At 43.6% G+C, this 20,895-nt stretch overlaps 1 protein-coding gene across 11 annotated transcripts in view; it reads left to right on the top strand.

The window, feature by feature from the left end:
* LOC140845164 (bifunctional 3'-5' exonuclease/ATP-dependent helicase WRN-like) overlaps positions 1-18,374 on the top strand; it is a 152,502-nt gene extending 134,128 nt beyond the window's left edge. For 10 of the 11 annotated variants that reach the window (XR_012123889.1, XR_012123900.1, XR_012123896.1 and 7 more), the window contains 2 exons: positions 2,405-7,163; positions 12,610-18,374. The gene's annotated coding sequence lies outside the window, so the exon portion shown is untranslated. The remainder of the gene's footprint in view (positions 1-2,404; positions 7,164-12,609) is intronic. The other variant, XR_012123885.1, reaches the window with a different exon arrangement.
* Positions 18,375-20,895: the final 2,521 nt, after the last annotated feature.

Raw genomic sequence — 20,895 nt, 5'->3', positions numbered from 1 at the left:
TACCTTTAATGTAGCGGCTCTGACTCACTCATTCCCGACCAACCTTGCTTCTTCTCCATCACTCACATACTTCCAGGGCTGGGTACCATAGGACATACTCGTGTTGTAAGATGATGTGTGGCTCTCACCTTCATGTCCCCAGATGAGCTAGCACAGATGCTGTAGGGATTTTCCCAGAAGCCTTTTCTGTTTGTGGACTGCCAGCATTAACTCCACTAATATATGAAAGGAACAAACACACAATATTCCGCCTAATCCAAATCAAATGTAATCACATGACTTCTTTCCCTTTAGCAGGCATGACAACTTCATCCCCTTAACATAAGGTTCTAACTAATTGCACACACACAAAAAAACTGTGAAAAATTCTTACAGAAATGTATGACCACATGGACACTTCTTCAGTTTCATTAACTCCATGCTGAATATGCCTTGGGGGTCTCTACAGCTTTTTTGGCTTCCAGAAGAATAATTTTTTAGGAATATTTGGGTAAGATAGAACCCTTATTTTTGCATACCTTTCCTCTTTAACCCATTTAAACATTTTGTAATGTGTATTTTAGAAAAAACTTTTACATTATCAAGTCTGTCAAAATCAACTGCTAAAAATGTTCCCATTATCAATAGAATTTGGGCTACAATGAATTGGTTAGACATTCAATATGGAATAGCAGACTATGTTTCTTTTATTTAACCTATGGTGAACTAATACTACAGTTTAAAGCAGGTGGCTTGGGTTTATTTGAGTATTTATAATATTTGTACTGGAATAAAGATGACATACAATATCATATTGTTTCAGATATGCAACATAGTGACTTGATAATTATATACATTACTAGATGCTTGCCACAGTAAGTGTAATTACTCTATTACCCTACCAAGATACTACAATATTACTGGTTATATTCTCTGTGTCGTACCTGCATTCCTATGACTGACTGACTTTACAATTCGCAGTTTGTACCTCTTTCTCCCCTTCATCTATGTCACACATTTCCCTATGGTAACCAGTAATCTGTTGGCCATATTTGTGGGTCTATCTCTGTTTGTTTTCTTAGACTCCAAATATAAGTGAAATCAGATTACGTATAATATATAATAAGTGAGATTTTTATTCCCTAAATGAAAAAAAAAACCCAAGTAATTAAAAAACATTAAGGGATTATTTTTCACTTCTCTGTCCTTTTAACAATGTAAAATGATGCCTAATGCTTCACCCCTTATGATTTTAACACCTTGGTGATAATTTCAGGAGCAGGATTTTACATTTGCAGGTTGGAGAAGAGAACCAGAAAGAGTGGGAGAAGCAGAGGGATGCCAGATAAGATCATCCGACATTATGTGGGCTAAAATCATGCAGTGAAGACCCACCCCAGCACTTACGGAAAGGAATATGGTTGTCTCAAAACTTTTCCCTAAAACCAGCTCATATAGTTGAGGAGTGGGGAAGAGAAAGGCAATAAATAATTTGCCTGTATGCTCCACATACACTTAGAATTAAACTACCTAGTTATGTTTTTAATTATTTAGATGTTTTGATAGATTATTTTAAGGGTATGTCCTCTGGGATAATTTTAATGAGTTCTACTTTGTGTTAAGGAAAATAATATCTTATTTTAAACTTTCTGGGCATTCTTAAAACACTGACTTTAACACCAATTTCATAAAAGCCAAAAGTTTGAAGGAAGTAAGCAAAAAGAAAATTAATTTAAAACTTTAATGAAGCTTCTTAAAGAATGCATACTAATTTAGATATTTCAAGTTTATGAAGTATATAAGTTACATGAACTTTAGTACACTGACGTCTGCTGGCTAGTCATTCTCCATGGATATTTAGACAGTGAAACACAAACCTTGACACAAATTCTATTTTATAAGCAAAGATAAATTTTAAAATTGTAGTATCTTCTTTTACAGCACATCTGTGATTCATTTGTTACTGATTGCATCCATTTTCAGGACAACAATCATTTCATGATTATTGTGAAAAAGTCATCTTTTTAAAATTGATTTTCTACATTTTTATTAAGGTTTCCATAAATTAATTTTTATTTACTAAGCACAAATGGGGCTGGCTGCTTTAAACATCTCTGGTAAGGTCATCTTATGTTGTTTTAACCTGTTTTCTGCATTGTAGTTACAAGTTTGTAGGCTTACAACAAATACAAAGAGAATCAGAGGAAAATAAAGTCATGCTTGTACTTTATCAAGTAGAAAGTTATTTCCATAAGCCCAATGTAATAACGCACAGTAGGTAGAACCAGCTCTTTTCCCAAACCAAAAAAATAAGTAAGTAATTTGTGAAAATTACTTAAATCACTATAATACAATATTAAATTTACATTTTTTTGAAATTCCCATTTTCTAATTGCATGTATTTCTTTTTTTATTTTTTATTAAGGTATTATTGATATACACTCTTATGAAGGTTTCACATGAAAAAATGACGTGGTTACTACATTAACCATATTATCAAGTCCCCACCCATACCCCAATGCAGTCACTGTCCATCAGGGTAGTAAGGTAAGTGCATGTATTTCTAATAAGTGTAGCTTTCATGAAGTCAAAGTTGCAGGAGTGATTAAAGATATAAAAAGATGCCTAATATTGCTTACACTTATAACTTTATAAATTAAAACTATACAGTGAGGCCATTTTTTCTCAAACAAATTGAGTCAAGGATAAAATTTTGACCACATATGCTGGTGGAATGACTGTAGGAAATAGTCTCTCTCACACATTTTTGGGGGAATGAAAAATGTTATTATTCTTTGGAGGCAATTTAGCAACCTAGAAAAATTATGTATTTATTTCTCACATGCCACAGCAATCTGCCATCTCAGATGTTACCCCAGTATGTCCTGGGCTAAATATATGTGTTGGCACAAACAAAAAGCAAAAATCAATATATACACGAGGTTTTCTTGCAGCACTATTTGTAATAACAAAAACTGGAAACAACCCTAATGCCCATCCATAGCTGACTGAAACTGTGGTACATACAGACAATGGAGTACTGTGTGTAAAGAAAACTGAAGCCATATATTAATAGACTGTGTGAAATGATCTCAAGGATATGTTGTTAACAAAAAGGAAGAGGGAGAAATTATATATAGTGTATGACCATTTATTCAATAGACGAAGAGGGATAAAAGTATTACCTTCCATAGTAAAAATCAAGAATAAACTTAAAGGTATTTTTAGAATAGTAACTTTTAAGTAGAGGAAGATGAAAGGAAGAAGGGCATAGCGATAGAAACCAGACTTCTCTGAAAACTAGGGGAGAATCCTCTGCCTCTTCTAGCTTCTGGTGCTCACCAGCAATTTCAGCCTCTGATGTCACCTGGCCATCATTTCCCTGTGTGTCTCTCTCCTCTCCTTCTAAGGACAGGAGTCCTTTTGGATTAAGGGCCCATCCTGCCCCAGTATAACATCATCCTACTTAACTAATTACGTCTGCAACAACTCTGTTTCCAAGTAAGGTCACATTCTAAGGCACTAGGGGTTAGTTCTTCTTTTGGAGGGGACAAAATTCAACCCGTAACAGGAAAATTGTCAACATTTTACATATTTATGTAAAAGCAAAAACATTCCCTAAAACCTCAAAATGAAATGAAACAAATGAACCTACTACATACCACGCTGGTGGCATAATCACACAGAGGAATTCTTTCAGGATGCCTTGAAAGGCAATGCTTGGATTGTACAGATTTAGAGTGATATATACTAAGGATAAAAGAGCTACTGAAAAATCTTTAACTCTTTTTGGTTCAGATAATGGAGATAAATATGCTAAAGTCATAAGAAACCTAGCTTTTTAGCATCATTGGATACAAATATAAAGTCAAAGATACTAAGTTACAAACTCCGCTATCCTAAATTTGAACTGGAAATATCAATATGAATATGTGATATGTTTTTTCTTAAAAATTCATGTTTAAATTCTATCCAATGAAATGTTGAAGAAACCATGTTCAAACTAGCAGCAGTGAATATTCCATAAAAATCTTAGTTAAGAACAATTGAATCTGAGTCTTATCAATACTTTATCATTTAAGTGTCAGGTTATAAAACATAGAAATGGCAAAAAGAATGTTAAATGACACTACATGAATGCAGAAAAGCAAACTCCAGGTAAGATTTTTAGGAAAAATTAGTATTTTCAGCAAATAAACTGAAAAAAAATCAAGGGGATAAACTACAGAATAAAATGTATTTAAGAGGGAATTCAAAGAAATGTAATGGGTGAACTTTATTTAGATCCTAAATCAAACAATGAACCACAGAAAGCATCTGTAACATTATCAAGAAAATTTAAGTTGAGACTATGTATTTAATGATATTAAGAAATTACTATTAAATTTCAGATGTAATAATAGCATTGTAGTTTATATTTACATATATACATATACATACATATATATATATACAGATATATGTTTAAAACTTATGGATGCAGTTATATAATGTATAGTTTGCTTTAAAACATCCTAGTGCAGGGGTAGGTAGCTATGACTTGAAAACTTTTGGACTTGGTTGATGGAGTCCCTAAAAGATCATAACACTTTTTTCTTTACTTTTGTATGTATTTGATATTTTCAACAATACAATGTTTTTAAAAGCAGGCCTGGTTTCTCTTTCACTCCTCCTTCTACACAAGATACAGAAATAAAGTTAAATGCAAAATAAACTCTATGACTTTAGACCAACAATAGTAATGGGCACTCAGATTTTGCAAAAGGTTTTATATATATTTAAATTAAAATATTGTTAATATACAAACTTACTGTGGTTTCATACTGTCACCTGAAGCAAACATTTATTACTAGAGTGAACAGCCAAGAACCTTGGTATGTATCTGCATGTTGCTCATGTGCTGTCACCTGGGATGTTGGTACTGAACCATTTTACATACAAAAATGCCATGGGCTTAATAAAATATGGTTGCTTATATTTCAATTAATTGTTTTCATTTTGGGCGAAACAAAAACCCTGCAATCTCCATGATGGTGAATTTAAAATTGTAGAGTCTAAGCCATTGTTATCTGAAAATCTTACCTGATATCAGCCATAGAAATTATTTTGTTTTTAAGTGCCTAAGTGATAACAGTTATAACATCACTAACTGACACAACTTCACTTGGGGTATGTTTAAAAATAGAAATAACTTTTAAAAATATTGGCAGTCCCACCCTTTGGAGAGAAAAATCTTTCCATGTGGATGAGTGGTTTAATACTGGTGTTTGCAAACATGTTAAAGTAATAGATTTGCCTGGATCTTCTTGAATGACATTTGAAAACGTTTTCTAGATTTTGATAATGGTGGATTGATGTTCCCAGTAAAATTGTCCATTTTTAACTAGCTGTTTCACAGCATATTTCTGATCTAAGAATTTGTATATATTAGTTCTTTCAGACTATGTTTGCCAGACTATGTTGCCACGATTTGCCAGTGTGATTTAAAACACAAAACTTGAAACCAAAGAAAATACCACGAAATGTGGGAAAAACTTTGAAACGCCAGGAAATTTGGGAACCACCAATTTTAAATTGCTGCCCTAGAAAAATCTCCATAGCGATGTTCAAGAAAAGCTATTGCCTGTCCATGAGACCTGAGAGAAGACATCCACATTCTAAGGCCATTTTTTCAACACTTATAATTAGAAGCAAACGCCAGGATTCATTCATTGATTTTTTAATATTCACAAATGAAATCTGTTGGGATAATTGCCATGAATTCAAAAATATTTTTGATTGATCATGAACTAGTTGAAAAAGGTCACACTACTTTTAAAACTCCTTTCTGGCCTGCTTTGTGTGCATTTTCTGTAACAATGTTGGTAGGATTATGCACAACTCAAGTTTGCTATTTGCTACAATTTTATGAAATTGCTGGCAAAAGTTTTGGTAATAAATGGTTAAACACAGCAAAACTATATTTTAAAAAATTAAATTTATTGGGCCGGGGGATAATGGTCATCTGTCATTTTCACCTGTCCAGAATCCATTGACTCTTTTTTTTTTTCTGACAGAGTAGTTTGAATTTTCTTTTGAGATAATATCATCAATAATCTCAGTTTTTATGGTTCTGATGCAGGGGCTGCCTGAACTCCAGCTGCAGAAGTGGCCATGTGACTCAGGTCCATCCAGTCCATCATTCTAACCCTTTGACCTCACTCATAAAATTATTGTAAGAATAAAATAAGATAATAAATGTAGATTTCACTTCAGTGATGTGCATGTAATAAGAGCTCAAGAAATGTTAGTTGGTTTTACTATTAAAAGGTGAATCTGATCTTTCATCTCCTCTTCTTATAATATCATAGAATCTAAACTGCTTCCTCACAGTGGGACACATGGCTCAGCTGACATAATCAGGTCATCTCCAGTCTTGCCCCCACCATAGCGCATTGAGTTCTCTGAAAGTTCCACACCTCTTCTTTCATTCTAGGAGCTTAATCATGCCACTCCACTCTCTCTGGTGTACTTATTCCTTCCCCCTTCCTTCCCTTTCCTCCTATACTAACCTGTATGCTCGGTGAGGACAAGCTTCCTGTCTATCTCATTCCACACTGTATTTCTCCTGAGTAACATAATTAATTGATCCCTGGCAAGGATTCACGAAGTGCTTATTGAATGAATTGTTTTAAACCATATTTTAAAGAATGAAGCCAGCGTAAGATGAGGTATTTACACATTTCTCTTAAAAAAAAAATTTCCTCCCAAGTTTCCAAAATACAGAAGACTTCTGTTGATTTTAATGTTTAAAAAAAGAGGAAATTGCAGTGCCTGTCTGGGACAGTAGATGGCAGTGCAAATATTATTTGACATAGATCCTCGTCGGTTTACAAAGATTCCAGAACGTGTCCCTGTAAATATCCAGCATGAAGTCTGATCGTTCTTCTTTATAATGTCTTTTATGGCTTTTCACCGAGACAGGCATTCTTTGTGAATACTGTTGGTGCATCGTACCTGCAGGGCCTTTCCAAAGAAAGCCAACAGCTGCCAACTAGGACCAATGTCAGGGAGGACTCCTGGCAGAGGGCACATGGTGGGGCCAGGTTCCCTGCCGTGAAAGACACAAGGAGCTGACACTACTGTCAGATTTTGAGCCTGCGCATTCTGATCATGGTTCTTAACCAGGATTAATCTACTGAGGGGTAAGTAAGATGAAGTCACCTTCTACATTTCAGAACTGCTTATTCCTGGTTAATAATTTTTCCCCAAGAGACTCAGAGAGTAGTTGGATATTTAGAATTTCTTCAACAAGAATGAAATTACTAACCAGTTGTATTCTTTCCAACAGTTTTATGGTGTAGTATAGGATATAATCTCAGGTGCTATGCCCATGTTTAGAAGAAATTAAGTTTAAGGGACTGTGTGTGTGTGTGTGTGAGTGTACATGTGTCACACATATAGTTATATATAGCATATGAAATAAGTTATCAGACTTTGCAAACTAAACCAAATAAGACCCAAACTTAAAACCCATACATGGCTTTAAACACACATATATATCAGTTAATGTCACCAAATCCCTTGATTCTCAACTGCTCCTGTAACTTTAACAATCTTGCTAGGAAAAACAAAATAGGAAGAAAAAAATAAGTGGTTTCAAAAAAAGTCCCATGTACTACGGAAACACAGTCTAGTGTTCTGTCTTACTGAATCAGGGGGCAAAAATGCCTTCTTGGTGTAAAAAACCATCCCCATCAGAGGTACAGAAGCTCCTTGAAGGCAGACACCATCAGTGCTATTTTTTAGGGGAAAAGACAAATGAGCACTCAGATTCCCTAGAATTAATTTTTAGCTATATCAAAACGATCAGTTATAAGTATATCTCCATTAGTTACAGAAACAGACATTTCATGGGATGGAGAACAGAGAAAACATTTCTACGTTGGATTTATGAGGTGGGTTATTTGGGGCCACATATTTATCTTTGTAATTCTGCTTCCCTTGGTTTAAGATGACAATACATTACTTGACTTTGTAAATCACTTCACACAAACCCTGAGTTTAAAATCCATAAATGGTTTCCTGTCATTTTTTAGGTCAGATCCGCATCACCAATGTGGCCAGCTCGGCCAGCCCTTGCCAGGCACTAGCATTCCCCACTAGCCATGCTACCCTGCTCTCCTCTTCCCAGCCCCTCTTCCACACACATCCTAGCGTCACAGGGTCACTGACCTCCTGCTCCTCTCCTTTAATCGCTCTTTCTCCTAATTCACGTGGCATCTCAGTTCCCATGCTGTCAGGAAGTCATGTAACAGAGTCCACAGGGACTATAGTATGGTGTCACTTTTCTTAGTTCAGAGCTTTTGTCACAGATTGTAAATACATTTTTAACCTTTGTGATTAGTAGCTGCCACCCCCATTGACACGTGCTCAATGTTTAGTACTTTATATTGAAAAAAATAAAAGAAGTGGATAAATGAATGGCTGAATAAATGAATGAATTCATGATCATGGAGGTGGGAATAGGGAACCCCAACCTAATGAAATCATGGGGATAATGCAGCAGTACGGATCAGGAACATGAAATCCACTAGAATCTGCTATTTATCAAAAGTCTATGTAATATATTTGATTTCTCATGAGCTTCAATTTGGTCACATAATTTTCAATGGCTCAAAGATGATCCACAAAGGGGATAAACTTAAATTTCATAATTCAGGGTAAATATAATTTGCAATAATATTACAGCAAATATTGTAATTATATAAGGTCCTATTTTCCTTAAACTTGTTCATTTAGCTGTTAATTTGAACATGGAAGACCTTACACAGTCTGAACATGGAACACCTTAGAAACAACCAGAAAACAGTCATTCTTTGCTCCCCACAAACAGTTTCAACTACCTGGTGGTGGGGTGGGCAGTTCTTTCTTGCCCTTTGGATGAACCCTATGCCATGCCCCAGAGCTTTTCCTTTGCATTTTGATAATTAAAAATCCTTCAGTTTCTTGAAGTCCCAGAATGTCTTTTGGAAGTAATTTAAATGCCTGGCTCCTTGCATTAACTGCAATTGGAACTTTATTTCAAGAAAAGACTTCTCTCCTGGCCTATTTAGCCCTACTAATTAGCACACAGAGGAGATGGCTGCCCGTTAGGTCCCTCCTGTGTTTGCCCCCACGGGGCAGAGGTAGGATGAAGGGCAGGGGAGAGGGAATGGGAAAGGTCTTGACTGGCACTAGCATGTACTCGCATCTCGCTCTCTGGCTATAGCAGGTATTTAGCAGAGACAGAAAGAGAGGTGAACACCTCTCACTCTGGGGCTGCTTTCACGTGACCCTGAAGGCCTCCCGTGATCTCCACCTGCAGATCTCCTTACTGTTTGTCTACTGGGCATCCCGTAGTGCACCCTGACCTTGCACCATGAGTCTTTGTCACTCTGGACAGTCACATGACGTAGCCGCCTCCAGGGTTGCTCTCCATGGCCTAATTGGGCCCATAGGAGGCACACTTGGCCCACATCTTTAACCCATCATCAGTGGCTGGAGTAACTTGCCAAGCAACTTTCTGCTCTGTGGTCATAGGTCATTTACTTAACTGCTGATACTTTTTTTACTATATGCCTCCGATGATTAAAATAATAAGATTTCCAGGTCCTACTAACGTCTCTCACTCTATTTTCCACTGGGGGAGACGCTTCTCACTTCTCATTCCTCCTCTGTCATAGATGGAGGTTCATCAAACAAACATGTACACACACACACATGTACAAACTCTATCACAAAGTCTAATACCTGGTGTCTAACCTCTTAGCTTGTAACCATTTTCTGAGACTAGAGATGAGAGTTCAGTTAAGGACTGAGAAATTCATTTTGATCACTTCCTTTTTGCAAATTCTGCTTCCATAGTCCAGTTTTTTGCCTTGGAACGTGACAGTCATGGCCTACTATCATTTTTTAAATTAGCCTTCCACATTTTATACCCTATTTATTTACATTCAAACCCTATAAAGATACACTTTGGTTATTTAAAATGGTTAACTCATTCCAAGTTCTCCTTTTCTGGTTGTTTCTCAAAGCTGTATCACCAGTATCAGGAGGAATACAAAAAAAAACTATTTCTCTGATGAATGCAAATTCTAGCAGGCACAAGTTAGTTTTCCACAGAGACATAAAAGTGGGGCTACTGGGGATATGGCTTGCATCACTCTATGCAAGTTATGTGTTCACTACTAGAATTCAGAAAGGGAGAGTCAAACTCTAGTGTGCAAAATGCTAAGCAGAACCTAGCATCTGGGATCTGGCCAGTGTTCCCTGAGGAAATAAGCAAGCACCCAATTATGACTGGGAAGGAGAGCAGATGTGGAAAACTCTTCTGCTGGCTGAGCTGACGGTACAGAATGACAGCCTGGAGGGTCACAGACACTGAAACCCCCGGTTGCCTGGGGCTGATGTGGAGCCGAGCAGGAAGTTAGTCAGTCTTCTACAGCGAAGCCCCAACTACAGTAGAGGCCTGAACTCTTCCAGAGTGACTTCTTGTTCCTGTTGCATAGTAAAAATAAATATAAGAGACCTCGTGGTGCTTAGCAATACACAGGCCCTAAATGACGCAACCATGACAGTTGAAAGCGATGCTTTGAAAAGTGAGATGGTGAGGCAAAAGATGGGAGGGTGGATGTTCCGGTTTTGTTTTGACTGTTCGTTTCTGACTGAGCATGCTCTACTCATAAGGTCATAATAACAAGGCATTTCTATTTGAGGGAAAGCCAGCAAAATTCAAACAGACCAGGGTACTTCTCAGTTACTTATTTCACACGACACCCCAACTCAGTGACTTAAAATGACGCTCATTTTAGTTTTGTTCACGAATCTATTGATCAGCTGGTGGTGCTTCTGGTCTTGGGCTGAGCTCACTCGTCTATCTGTAGTCAGCTGTGGGCTAACTAGCTTTCTTATATGTTTGGGGGTTGGCTGGCTGAGGGCTGTTGGCTTTCTTCCACATCTCATTCGCCAACTGGCTAGCTCAAGTTAGTTTACATGATGCACAGCCTCCCAAGGGTTGGAAAAGAGCCAGCCCTCACGGCCTCTTGAGTCTGGGGCTCAGAATTGGCCCAAAGTCACTTGCATCTCATTCTATTGGTCAGTGCAAGACACAAAGCCAACCTAGGTTCAAGGGGCAGGAAATAGGCCTTTCTCTTGATAACGAGCTACAAAAAGCACATTGCAAAGGGGGTGAGTATGGGGAGAGGGCACTAACTGGGACAGTTACTGCCACATAGGATCCCAAAACTGCCAGGCCACATGAAGAAATGGAGGAAAGAGAAGAGGAAATAAGTCAGGAATCATGTAGCATATTAAAACATTTAACACCAACAAAAATAAATCTTTTTTCATCCACACCTCAATAAGTGAGCTGCAGGGAACACTCAATCCCCTCTTCCTTGTCGAGCTCCAGTGTGTCATGCTAGTCTCAAATTAAATACCACTTTCTTTAGGAAACTTGCCTGATATGCCTTCCTTTTAGCCAGAAAATGAATCAAGTATTTTCCCTCCATAACATTTATAAGAATCTGTATTTTTGTCCCTGTCTTCCTTGCTAGACTAGGTGCTCTGAAAGTACAGGGTGCAGCTGACCATATTTACCTTGCACACCTGCACCCCTGCCTAGCCCCTGCATAGCACAGAGTAGATGCTGAATAAATATTTCTTAGAAAATAAACACAGAGGGAATGAATGAATGAATGAATAAATGGATCGCTGAGGATTAAGTTGAGTATTATTAAGGAAAATGCGCACATTTGGGGTTATCAAATTTTCATGTGATTTCCACATCCTTGCCAACATGATTTGAAATCCCATTCTTGCTACCAAACAGAAAAGAAACACTGTGAGAGATTAAGATTACTTTTTGATAACTTTGTATAATGCAGCAACCAAGTCTTAAACCCTGCATCTGCCCCTTTCTAGAAATTTAATAAATGCAAACTCAAAGGGATCCAGAAATGGTCATCACACTGTCCTAAAATCTGGACTGGAAAATGCACAAATAAACGAAGCACAGGCTGTTCCATGAATAGTAGTCCTACGGCCAGTCAGATTACGTGTAGCTGAAGAAAACATTATCTTTGGAATGAGCAGAGCTTTCCAAAGGAAATGCTTCAGTCTTGGTCCTAGAAAAAAATAATCAGACACTTTTGGAGTAAAATAGAATGCTAACAGAATAAAATTGGTCTACTATTATAAGCCAACTTTATACTAGGCATTTGTATGCATTTTTACATTTAATCCTCATAAAGACCTATGTCATGCCATATCTTTTATCTTTTCTGTAAAGATAATCAGAGCACAGTATGTCATGTAATTTCCTCAAGTCATTAGCACCGAAATATTAATTTATTAACATTGTTGCAGAGCATGAGTTGCTAGCACAGAAAAGGAAGGTGGCGAGACTGGGGTCCGGGGGAGAAAACTACATGGATTTATTATGGTTTGCCAGGAATTGTTGTCATAAAAGGAAGGTGGCGAGACTGGGGTCCGGGGGAGAAAACTACATGGATTTATTATGGTTTGCCAGGAATTGTTGTCATAAATACTGTACCTCAGTTCCCAGTCCTGCTGCCCAGCTACACTGCTACCTGTTTTTCACTTCTCTAGGTTTGTGCGCATGGGACTCTTCTGGAGTATGAAGGACTGAATCATGAATGTTATTGAGTTAGAGCTTCCAGGAGGTTTATCAGCAAAGCTAGCCAGTGACTCCAGCATTACCAAGTACAGCAAACATGTTTCAGAATTTTCAAGAGGAAAGCATCTTCCTTATAAAACAACTGGTAAAATTTCACCACTATTCAAAGACTACACTCTTAGATTCCCTTGCAGTTCCCTTTCCTAAATTCCAGTTTTCTGCTGCTTAAACGGCCCCCATCCTTCCCAGGTACCCACTATAGGCGTTCAGCTCATGCCCTAAAACATTTGTGGTCTTCCCAGTCTTAAATTATATGACTAGAATACAAATTAGGGCTCCAAGTGTCTTATGAACCATAGTTCGGGGTGTGGGTGTCCTCAGCGCCATGTGAGAGCCAGAGCGCTCAGCAGCCCCAGCAAAACAACCCATGGTTCCTTTGAAGCGCATCTCTCTTCCTACCTCCTCTGTCTACATCCTGCTCCGTTCAAGGCCTGCTCAAATGCCTACCTTGCCCCAGACCAGAGGCTCGCCTGGCTCTGTTGCAAAGATATCTGCGAAGGTATCTGGAATCCTAATTATGATTGGTATTTATTTAATAATCACTGTGTTCCAGACACCACATTAATTGTGTTAATATGTTATCTCATTTAATTCTCAATATTATTGATGAGGTAGGTACCATTTTCATCAATCTGGTATTTATTTAATAATCACTGTGTTCCAGACACCACACTAAGTGTGTTAATATGTTATCTCATTTAATTCTCAATACTATTTATGAGGTAGGTACCATTTTCATCCATCTTTTATAAATGAAGCTCAGAGAGATGAAGGTACATGTAATCATTTGGATTTAATTTGGATTTAAATATAGATCTGCTGGATGCCCAAACCTCAGTGCTCAGAAACTCAATTTTACTTTATGCATGCATTAGAATTTGTATAAAATTTATTCTGCAAATGCGGGTGCATTTCTTTGTGTTCATTAAATGAAATCAAATCCATATCTGTTTTTACTTCTGTGAAACTGTGTGCCCAGGACTCCTTTTGGATATGAAGGGCTGACTCATGAAAGGTCGTGGAAAATGCTTTCCTGCAATGGGTCATGAAAAGGCCTAGAACTGTTGTGCAGACTGTATAAGATCTTTGCCAGTGTTCAGTTCACCTGAGAATCACAGGGTTCTGTTTTCTATGCATACAGAGCCCCTTAAAGTACTAAGTTCTGTATTTTGGAGTTGGAACCATAAACCTAATGTCCAGCCTCACAAAAAGCCCTATGCAAAGTCTACTGCACCCATCCTCCCTCCCAGTGAGATGCTGGCCACTTTGCCAGGATGCCGTGGGTTCATAGGCTGCTGGTCCTTACTATTCATGGAATGCCAGACCTCTCTTCCTCTTTGAGAGTTTAGAAATCCCTTCTGATCATCAAAGGCCACATGCCTCTCCTAATACCCCCACCTTCCCCTTGGCATAGCCTTCTCAAAGAGCTGCAGCTCCTGGAAAATAAAAGCTGGGAGAGCAGGATGTCTCCTGGAACCTGCTGCTTCTACTATAACTCAACCACCCTGTGCTTCAGGGTCAATGCCATGCCTTCACTGAATGGAATGGGCATAACTTGATTTTACAAATCAGAAAATGCAAATTGTCAGCCTTTGCCTACCTAGCCAGAAGAAGTAAATGATTTGATTCAATACTTTCTGAAAATTGAGATGTATTTAAAAACTGGGAGATTTCACATGATAGAATTAAATCTGGGGATTGTGGGAGGGTATTTCTCATGGCCAGCATCAGCTGGCACTAAGGAGCTTCTGTCCCCTTGAGATGTCCTTGTATTTCGAGGTCACCTGCATTTCCATCATTCAGTCCGGACGTTTGCTAAAATGTAATGGATTTTCTTTGCAATGAAGAAATACTTTTCCATGTCTAAGCTTCTAATAAATATGGAAATGTGTAACAGAATAAAAGGGCTTCAAGTTTCAAAAAATGTGGCATTTATTTTCTGGGTGGAGTGACGAACACGCCTATGTATGTAATGTGCACTTAAAACATGCCTGTTTTGAAAGACGTCTTGGAAAATAGAAGTGGATTATCACATTTTAAATGAAGTAGTGGTTTTAACTGTCACTGCCATTTTAAATCATGTCTACACCCAAGCCTCTCTCCCACCATTTCCCCTCGAAAAGCCCTGACCGCTCGTGTCAGGAGGATGGTGGTTCTTTAAGGCAGGAGCCTTTCACTCCCTCATTTGCTAGCAAGTCAATAAACTATTCTTTCCTTCCCCCAAAACCTTGTCATTGTGTTTTGTGATTTGACCTCAAGGACAGGACCTGGTTTGGTATCAGAAGCAGCATGCCCCCAACCCGAGAAAGTTCCCGCGGTGTCTAGTGTCACAGCCCACAGGGCTAAGCTGTCAGGGACACAGAGCTTCCCGGCTTCCTCCTTGGTAGCCACAGGGGGCTGTACCTGTACCGGCAAGGAAGTCATGCTGTGTGGCAGGTCAAGTACAAGCCTCTAGAACTCCCTCTAAAGTATACATTGAAAGCACTAATGCCTTCCAAGAGAGGTTACAGAAACCGGTGTCACCACCAAGGATTTGAAAGATGTAGGGGTGGTCATTTCCATATACCCTTATTGAAGTCACTCATTTGGCCTATTCAGAAAACGCTTGAATCTTGGAGATGACAGTGGCATGATTGTCAATGTAATCAGTGTCTCAAATTGCAGTTACTGCTGCACATGGGGCTTCATCACTTGATCCCCAAGCACCCAGTGTGGAACTACTCATCAGGAAAATGCTCTTTGTTCTCTTCCTATGAGTAAAGACCAGCAGAGCAGTGAGCTTTCAGCCGGAAAGGAGAGAAAACTATCTCAGAGGTATATCAAATCTCCAGACTCAGGTTGTCGTTTAGTCAGAAGGTACCTTCATCTCCTTTTTCTTCCAGAAGACGTCACACTGGCCCATCCCATTGATGGTATTATGCTGATTGGACCCAGTGATCGAGAAGTACAACTCATGTAGGCATACTGATAGCACAGACACATGTCAGAGGCGGGAAATAAACCCAACAAAAATTCAGGGGCCTTTCGCCTTAGAGAAGTTTCTACAAGTCTATCGTGTGGCCACGCCAAGCTCTACCTTCCAAGGTGAAGAATAGGCACTGTATCTGACCCCTCCTCACACACACACAAGAGTTCAGCAGCCTGGTGGACCACCTCGGATTTCAGAGGCAGCATAGACTTCATTTCTAGTGTGCTACTCTGATCCATTCACTGACTGGTCTGAAAAGCACCTAGTCTGAGAGCAGCCTGGACCTTTGGAAGGTGGATGCCAGTAGATGACACCACCTGGATCGAATCTCATTGCTGCTCCTTCAAGCTGCACACCTGAAAATGGCCTAGAGGGGGTGTGACTTGCCCAAGATCACAAGGCCCAAACCTGGGCCTGAGTTGCGTGCTCTTCCATGCTCCGTGCCAAGCCTGGTTGGCACTCTTCCATCTCTGAGTCTCTGCATCAGACACACATGACACCAGCCCCCCGAAGCTGGAGGTGTCATCCATATATCCCTGAGGACGTCCCTAGGGAGGAATGTATAACATGACCCTGCCTGTGCAGGTTGGGACGTTGGGCAGCTCCTGGGAGGTGCCATGGCCTCAGCAGGACAGGGAACTGGTGAGAAAAAGATGCCTGAGCTTAGCTCTTGTCTCCTCAGAGCTGGGACTTTGGTGACATGGCTAAGAGTGGAGGGGAGGGCTCTTGCGGGATGTGTGTAGTGACGCATGGGAAGGGACAGGAGGGTGGGCAGTCAGCAGCCCAGAGGGGCCTGGGAGTGTGTCTGAATGCAGGGAGGGGCCCAAGAAATGGACCCTTCAGGAAGTGATGTCACTGACAACACGCCCAGTAGAACCTGAATTGTGACCCGGCGCCCAGTTTCTGGTCACAGACCCCAGTCCTGCTCACTTGACCAGAGACGCTCGACAGAGCAACATGTGGTCTTGTTGTGTGGAGCCTTCTGAGGGCGTGAGAGTCATGGAAGCGGAGAGGGACAGTCTTCCTGCTCGATGTGGGCGTTGGCTCAGAGACCACCTCCAACGCCTCTGTCTGTGTTGCCTGAGGAGGCCCGAGGTAACACACGGTGGCCCAGAGCGGGCCACAGCAGGGCCAGACCACAAGGGTGACCCATCTCGGGCTGACCTTCCCGCTGGACCCTGCTGTGTGTGTGCGGTGGGTGTGGGTCATGGGTGGGACTGAAGGCTGGGGAGGAGGGGGTCCGTTCCTGTGTGGTAGCATGTTGTGAGGTGGTGGTCCCCTGGCACGATGAGTGTTACAGCTCTGGTCTCATCATTCAGGATGTGGAGGTGAGTATTGGGACCAGGTACTTCCACCCACATGGTGATCCTGAGCCCGGGGGGTGTCCTCTCCTTCCCCGAGGGACTGGACGTCTATGCAGATGGCCCTGTGTGCCTGATCTCAGGGGCAGGGTTTGGGGTCCACATTGCCCCCTGCGGGGAGGTCCAGGAAGCCTTGGGTGCCTCCTACCCAGCTACTAGGATCTGGCTTTGCACAGCTCCACTCTGGAGAGCGTGCAGGACCTGGTGGATAGATTCATCAGCTCCTGGACCTGGGACAGGTTGTCTACACCCAGGACTCACCCATTCCAAACCTGGCAACCTGCCAGGGCCTTCCCAGGGCTTCCCCACGAGAGTGGCCGACAGTCCCACTCCAGGGGGCCTGGATCCTCATTCCCTGGGGGCACCTTGTCCATCTCCTTGCTCGTACCCCAGGGGGCTGGAGGTGCTCAGGGGAGTTGCAAACCTCCCTCGTCCTGGTGGTTCCTGGTTTTCCCACTGACTATATCCTCGCTGCCCCCTCAGCCTGAACATGAATCAACTACCCATGGGACTAAGGTCCCCCAGCGCAGGGCTCCCAGGACAGGCGTGATGAGGAAGGGGAGAAAGTGCACCTCACGAGTGGAGGCAGCTAGAAACATCAGCCGGAGCACTCCTGAGTCCACACTCCCTCCTGAGGATGCTCACCAGTTGGCAGGTGCGAAGGAGAAGCAGGGACGGTTCAGGGCAAGAAGGTCGTCTTCAGGTGCATCTCTCAGCCTGAACGCTTCTTCGTCCCTACTCCCTGCAACGGACGCTGACCAGCCGGCCAAGAGCCAGCGGCTCCCCAGGTGAGCATCCACCCCCACCTTGACACAGTCGGGTCTCTGCCCACAGCCCGCTGTGTGTCTTGAGTGTCCCCACATGTGTGGGAGCCATAGTGTGCTCCTCTGATACGCAGGGTGGCTGGGGATCAGCCCGTTAGGGTGCCCATGGGGAATACGGGAGGAGCCTTACAGGGGCTCCCCTGGCACTGGGTACTAGAGAAAGGCCTGCCGTCCATGCTGGGTCACTTTGGGGATATTACTTCTCTGTACCCAATGAAAAATGTGTCAGGGGCCTCAATTTGGAAAAGCACATGGAAAGCAGCCTTTGCAACGGAGGCATGCGATTCCTGGGGCTGGGCCCGGTCCTTTTACTCACTGAGGTCACATGGTGGACCTCTGGGGGCAACAGAGAATTTGTGCAGGCATTTTGGGGACACTAAGCATAAGTGAGTGAAGGAAGGAGACACAATACTAAGACCCCGTCCGGGTGGAGTCGGGCAGTCACTTCAGGCGTCATCCGCAGGACACGGCCAGGGAGCATCACGGGGTATGCCCTCACGGCCTCTTCAAGGAACAGGGGTCATGACGAGGGGCCTGAGGAGGATCAGATAATATGAGTTCTCACTGGGCCCAGAGGGTATGCTGCTTATCTCACAGAATGGGGGGAGGCGGAGTTTGGGGCTTGGGGCAGGGAGCGCACAGCAGAACCCAGCAGGTAACCCATGTTTGGTGGTGGGTGGGGTCCAATGCGAGGGCTGACGACTGGGGACATCCTATCTGGGAGTAAGGGAGAGGATGGGGTCCCAGGACAGACAAACAGGGTCAGGAAGGGCGAGGGGCAGACACCTGGACAGGAGGGAATGCAGAGCGGCCAGACCCACACAAGGGGGTGCCGGGAGGGCAGTGTGGCTGGAAAGAACAGGCTTCTCACTCTGCCACCCCAAGGTCATCCCCCAGCCCAAGGATGGAACGGGCTAGGCACCACGCCAGGGAGCCCGAGCGTGTGCCCAGTGTTCTCTATGGAAGCCAGACTTCATCCACCCTGAGGGGCCAAATCCTCCACCACTTGGCCCAGAAGGAGAATCTGAGGCAATTGGAGGCAAAGCTGGAAGGTGAGGGGCTGCAGCCAGGGGACCGTCTAGGGTAGGCTTCCTGGACTGGGGTTCACTTCAAGGACGTGAGGTCTTTTCTGTCCTTGGTAAGGCATGGGGAATCAGCCCCGGGGTGACCCTGTCTCTGTGTCCCCCTCCAGCACTAGGTCGCAAGAAGCAGAAATGGCACAACCGGTATCTCTCATACCAGCTACATCTAGAGCCAATTCAGGAGCTCCCTGAGCCCCCTGTGTTGGAGCTACAGCCAGCGTCACCTGCTTCAGTCCCTGCAGACCCAGGGGATGTCCCAGCAGTGGCCTCAGCCCTGGTGCCAGGCCCTGAGCTGAAGCCCCATGAGCCCTTGGGCCCAAGGCCTGTGACACCTGCAGGAATGGCACCAGGCCTAGCAGAGCCAGAGCCAGGACTGGAGCCTGCCCACCCTTGTGTTGTGAGCACACAGAATGTGACGAGCAAGGAGGAGCCAGCCATCCTGGCATTTTGCCCCTGCCTGGTGGCCGAGCAGCTGACCCTTGTCTTTGCGGTGAGCAGAGCGGGCTCTGGGGGTCAGGGGTGGGCCTTCCCTGTGTCATGGGCTGCCCCAGATCTGCCATCCCTGACGTGGACTCCTGTGATCTGGGCCCACGTCCCAGCTTCCCCATGGACTCACCATGTGCCCTGAGAGATTCTCCTCACCCGAAACCTTCACTGACGCACAGGACAGTAGGGCTGGCACTTAGGGATCCTTGCAGATCAATGAGGTGGAGTGGAGGGAAAGTGGGCAGGGCCTGGCCTGGCTTGGAGGGGAAGGGGAGGAGGGGAGAGGTCCTCAGGGAGATGATGCCAGAGCCTTAGGTTCTTGGGCCATCATTGGCCCGACAGGCCTCCACAGCCTCCACACGTCAGAAGCCCCTGCCATGTACCTGACGGTGTGGGAGACACAGACACCAACAAAGGCCCTGGGTGGACTTGTTTCAGGGGAAACTGTGATTGAGTGGGTAGTGGGATCCACGTGGTAGCAGAATGGGAGGCAGATGCCCCAGGATGGGTAGAGTGAGCTGCCTTGTGCGGCAGGGAGGAGGTGAGTGAGGTTACCTACGAGCAGAGCCCCTCTGTTCCCCACCAGTGTGGGGTCCTGTGCATTCGGTCCTGGGCACCTCAGTGGACGGGGTCTGAATCCTGGATGGCCACAAGGCTCACAGCACATCCTCAGCTGCCTGGGCTCCAGCTCTGACCGGTGACTCTGCCTGGGCAAAGAGGCACCAGGGGCAAGGCTGCATGACCCTCCCTTGTAATCCCCAGGGGCTGTATGTCAGGATGGACACTGAGCGCCTGGCTCCCACCATGCATGGGTTCCTCGGGGAATTTGACACCTTGCTTAAGTTGGTCACCACCACCTGCCTCGGGACTCCGAGCATGATGGCCCAGGACAGGGCCCGAGTCATGGAGTTCTGGATCCAGGTGGCCATGGTATGTCATGGGACGGCCCCCTGGGTCCATCCTGCCATCTTGGGACCTGCTCCTCTCCTTGGCCAGCTCTCAGGATGGGTGCTGCGGTCTGCCCTGCACGGTCCCTGGGCCCCTCCTGCCAGGGGAGTGCGCACCTGGACTCGCAGGCCCCAGGGGTAGGCAGCCACCCCCGGCACCTTCCTTGTGTTGAGCTACAGTCCTCTATGCAGGAGGGATGCTCACCAGGTACCAGGTGTGCTGGGCTCTCTGGGTTTCTGTGTCAAGAACAGGAGTTCATGAGGGGACACAGCAGAGAAGCAGGCCACGCTCTCAGCTCTGTCTTCCCTCCCAGGAGTGTCGGCCCCTCAAGAACTATGCTGCCCTCCATGCCATTCTCTCGGCCCTGCAGAGTCCTGCTGTATGTTGCCTGGAAAGCACCTGGGGACATATTGCCTGGTGGGTAGTCCTGTCCTTGGGACCAGGGCACCTGAGTGGACAGGGACACACCTACATCTGGCAGTGTCCCTTCAGTCCGCTGGGATTTCCCTGGGAGGCTGCAGAGCCTAAG

This window comes from Manis javanica, chromosome 12 (assembly GCF_040802235.1).
Source record: "Manis javanica isolate MJ-LG chromosome 12, MJ_LKY, whole genome shotgun sequence".
Lineage (NCBI taxonomy): Eukaryota > Metazoa > Chordata > Mammalia > Pholidota > Manidae > Manis > Manis javanica.
This window is presented reverse-complemented; position numbering and strand designations above follow the sequence as displayed.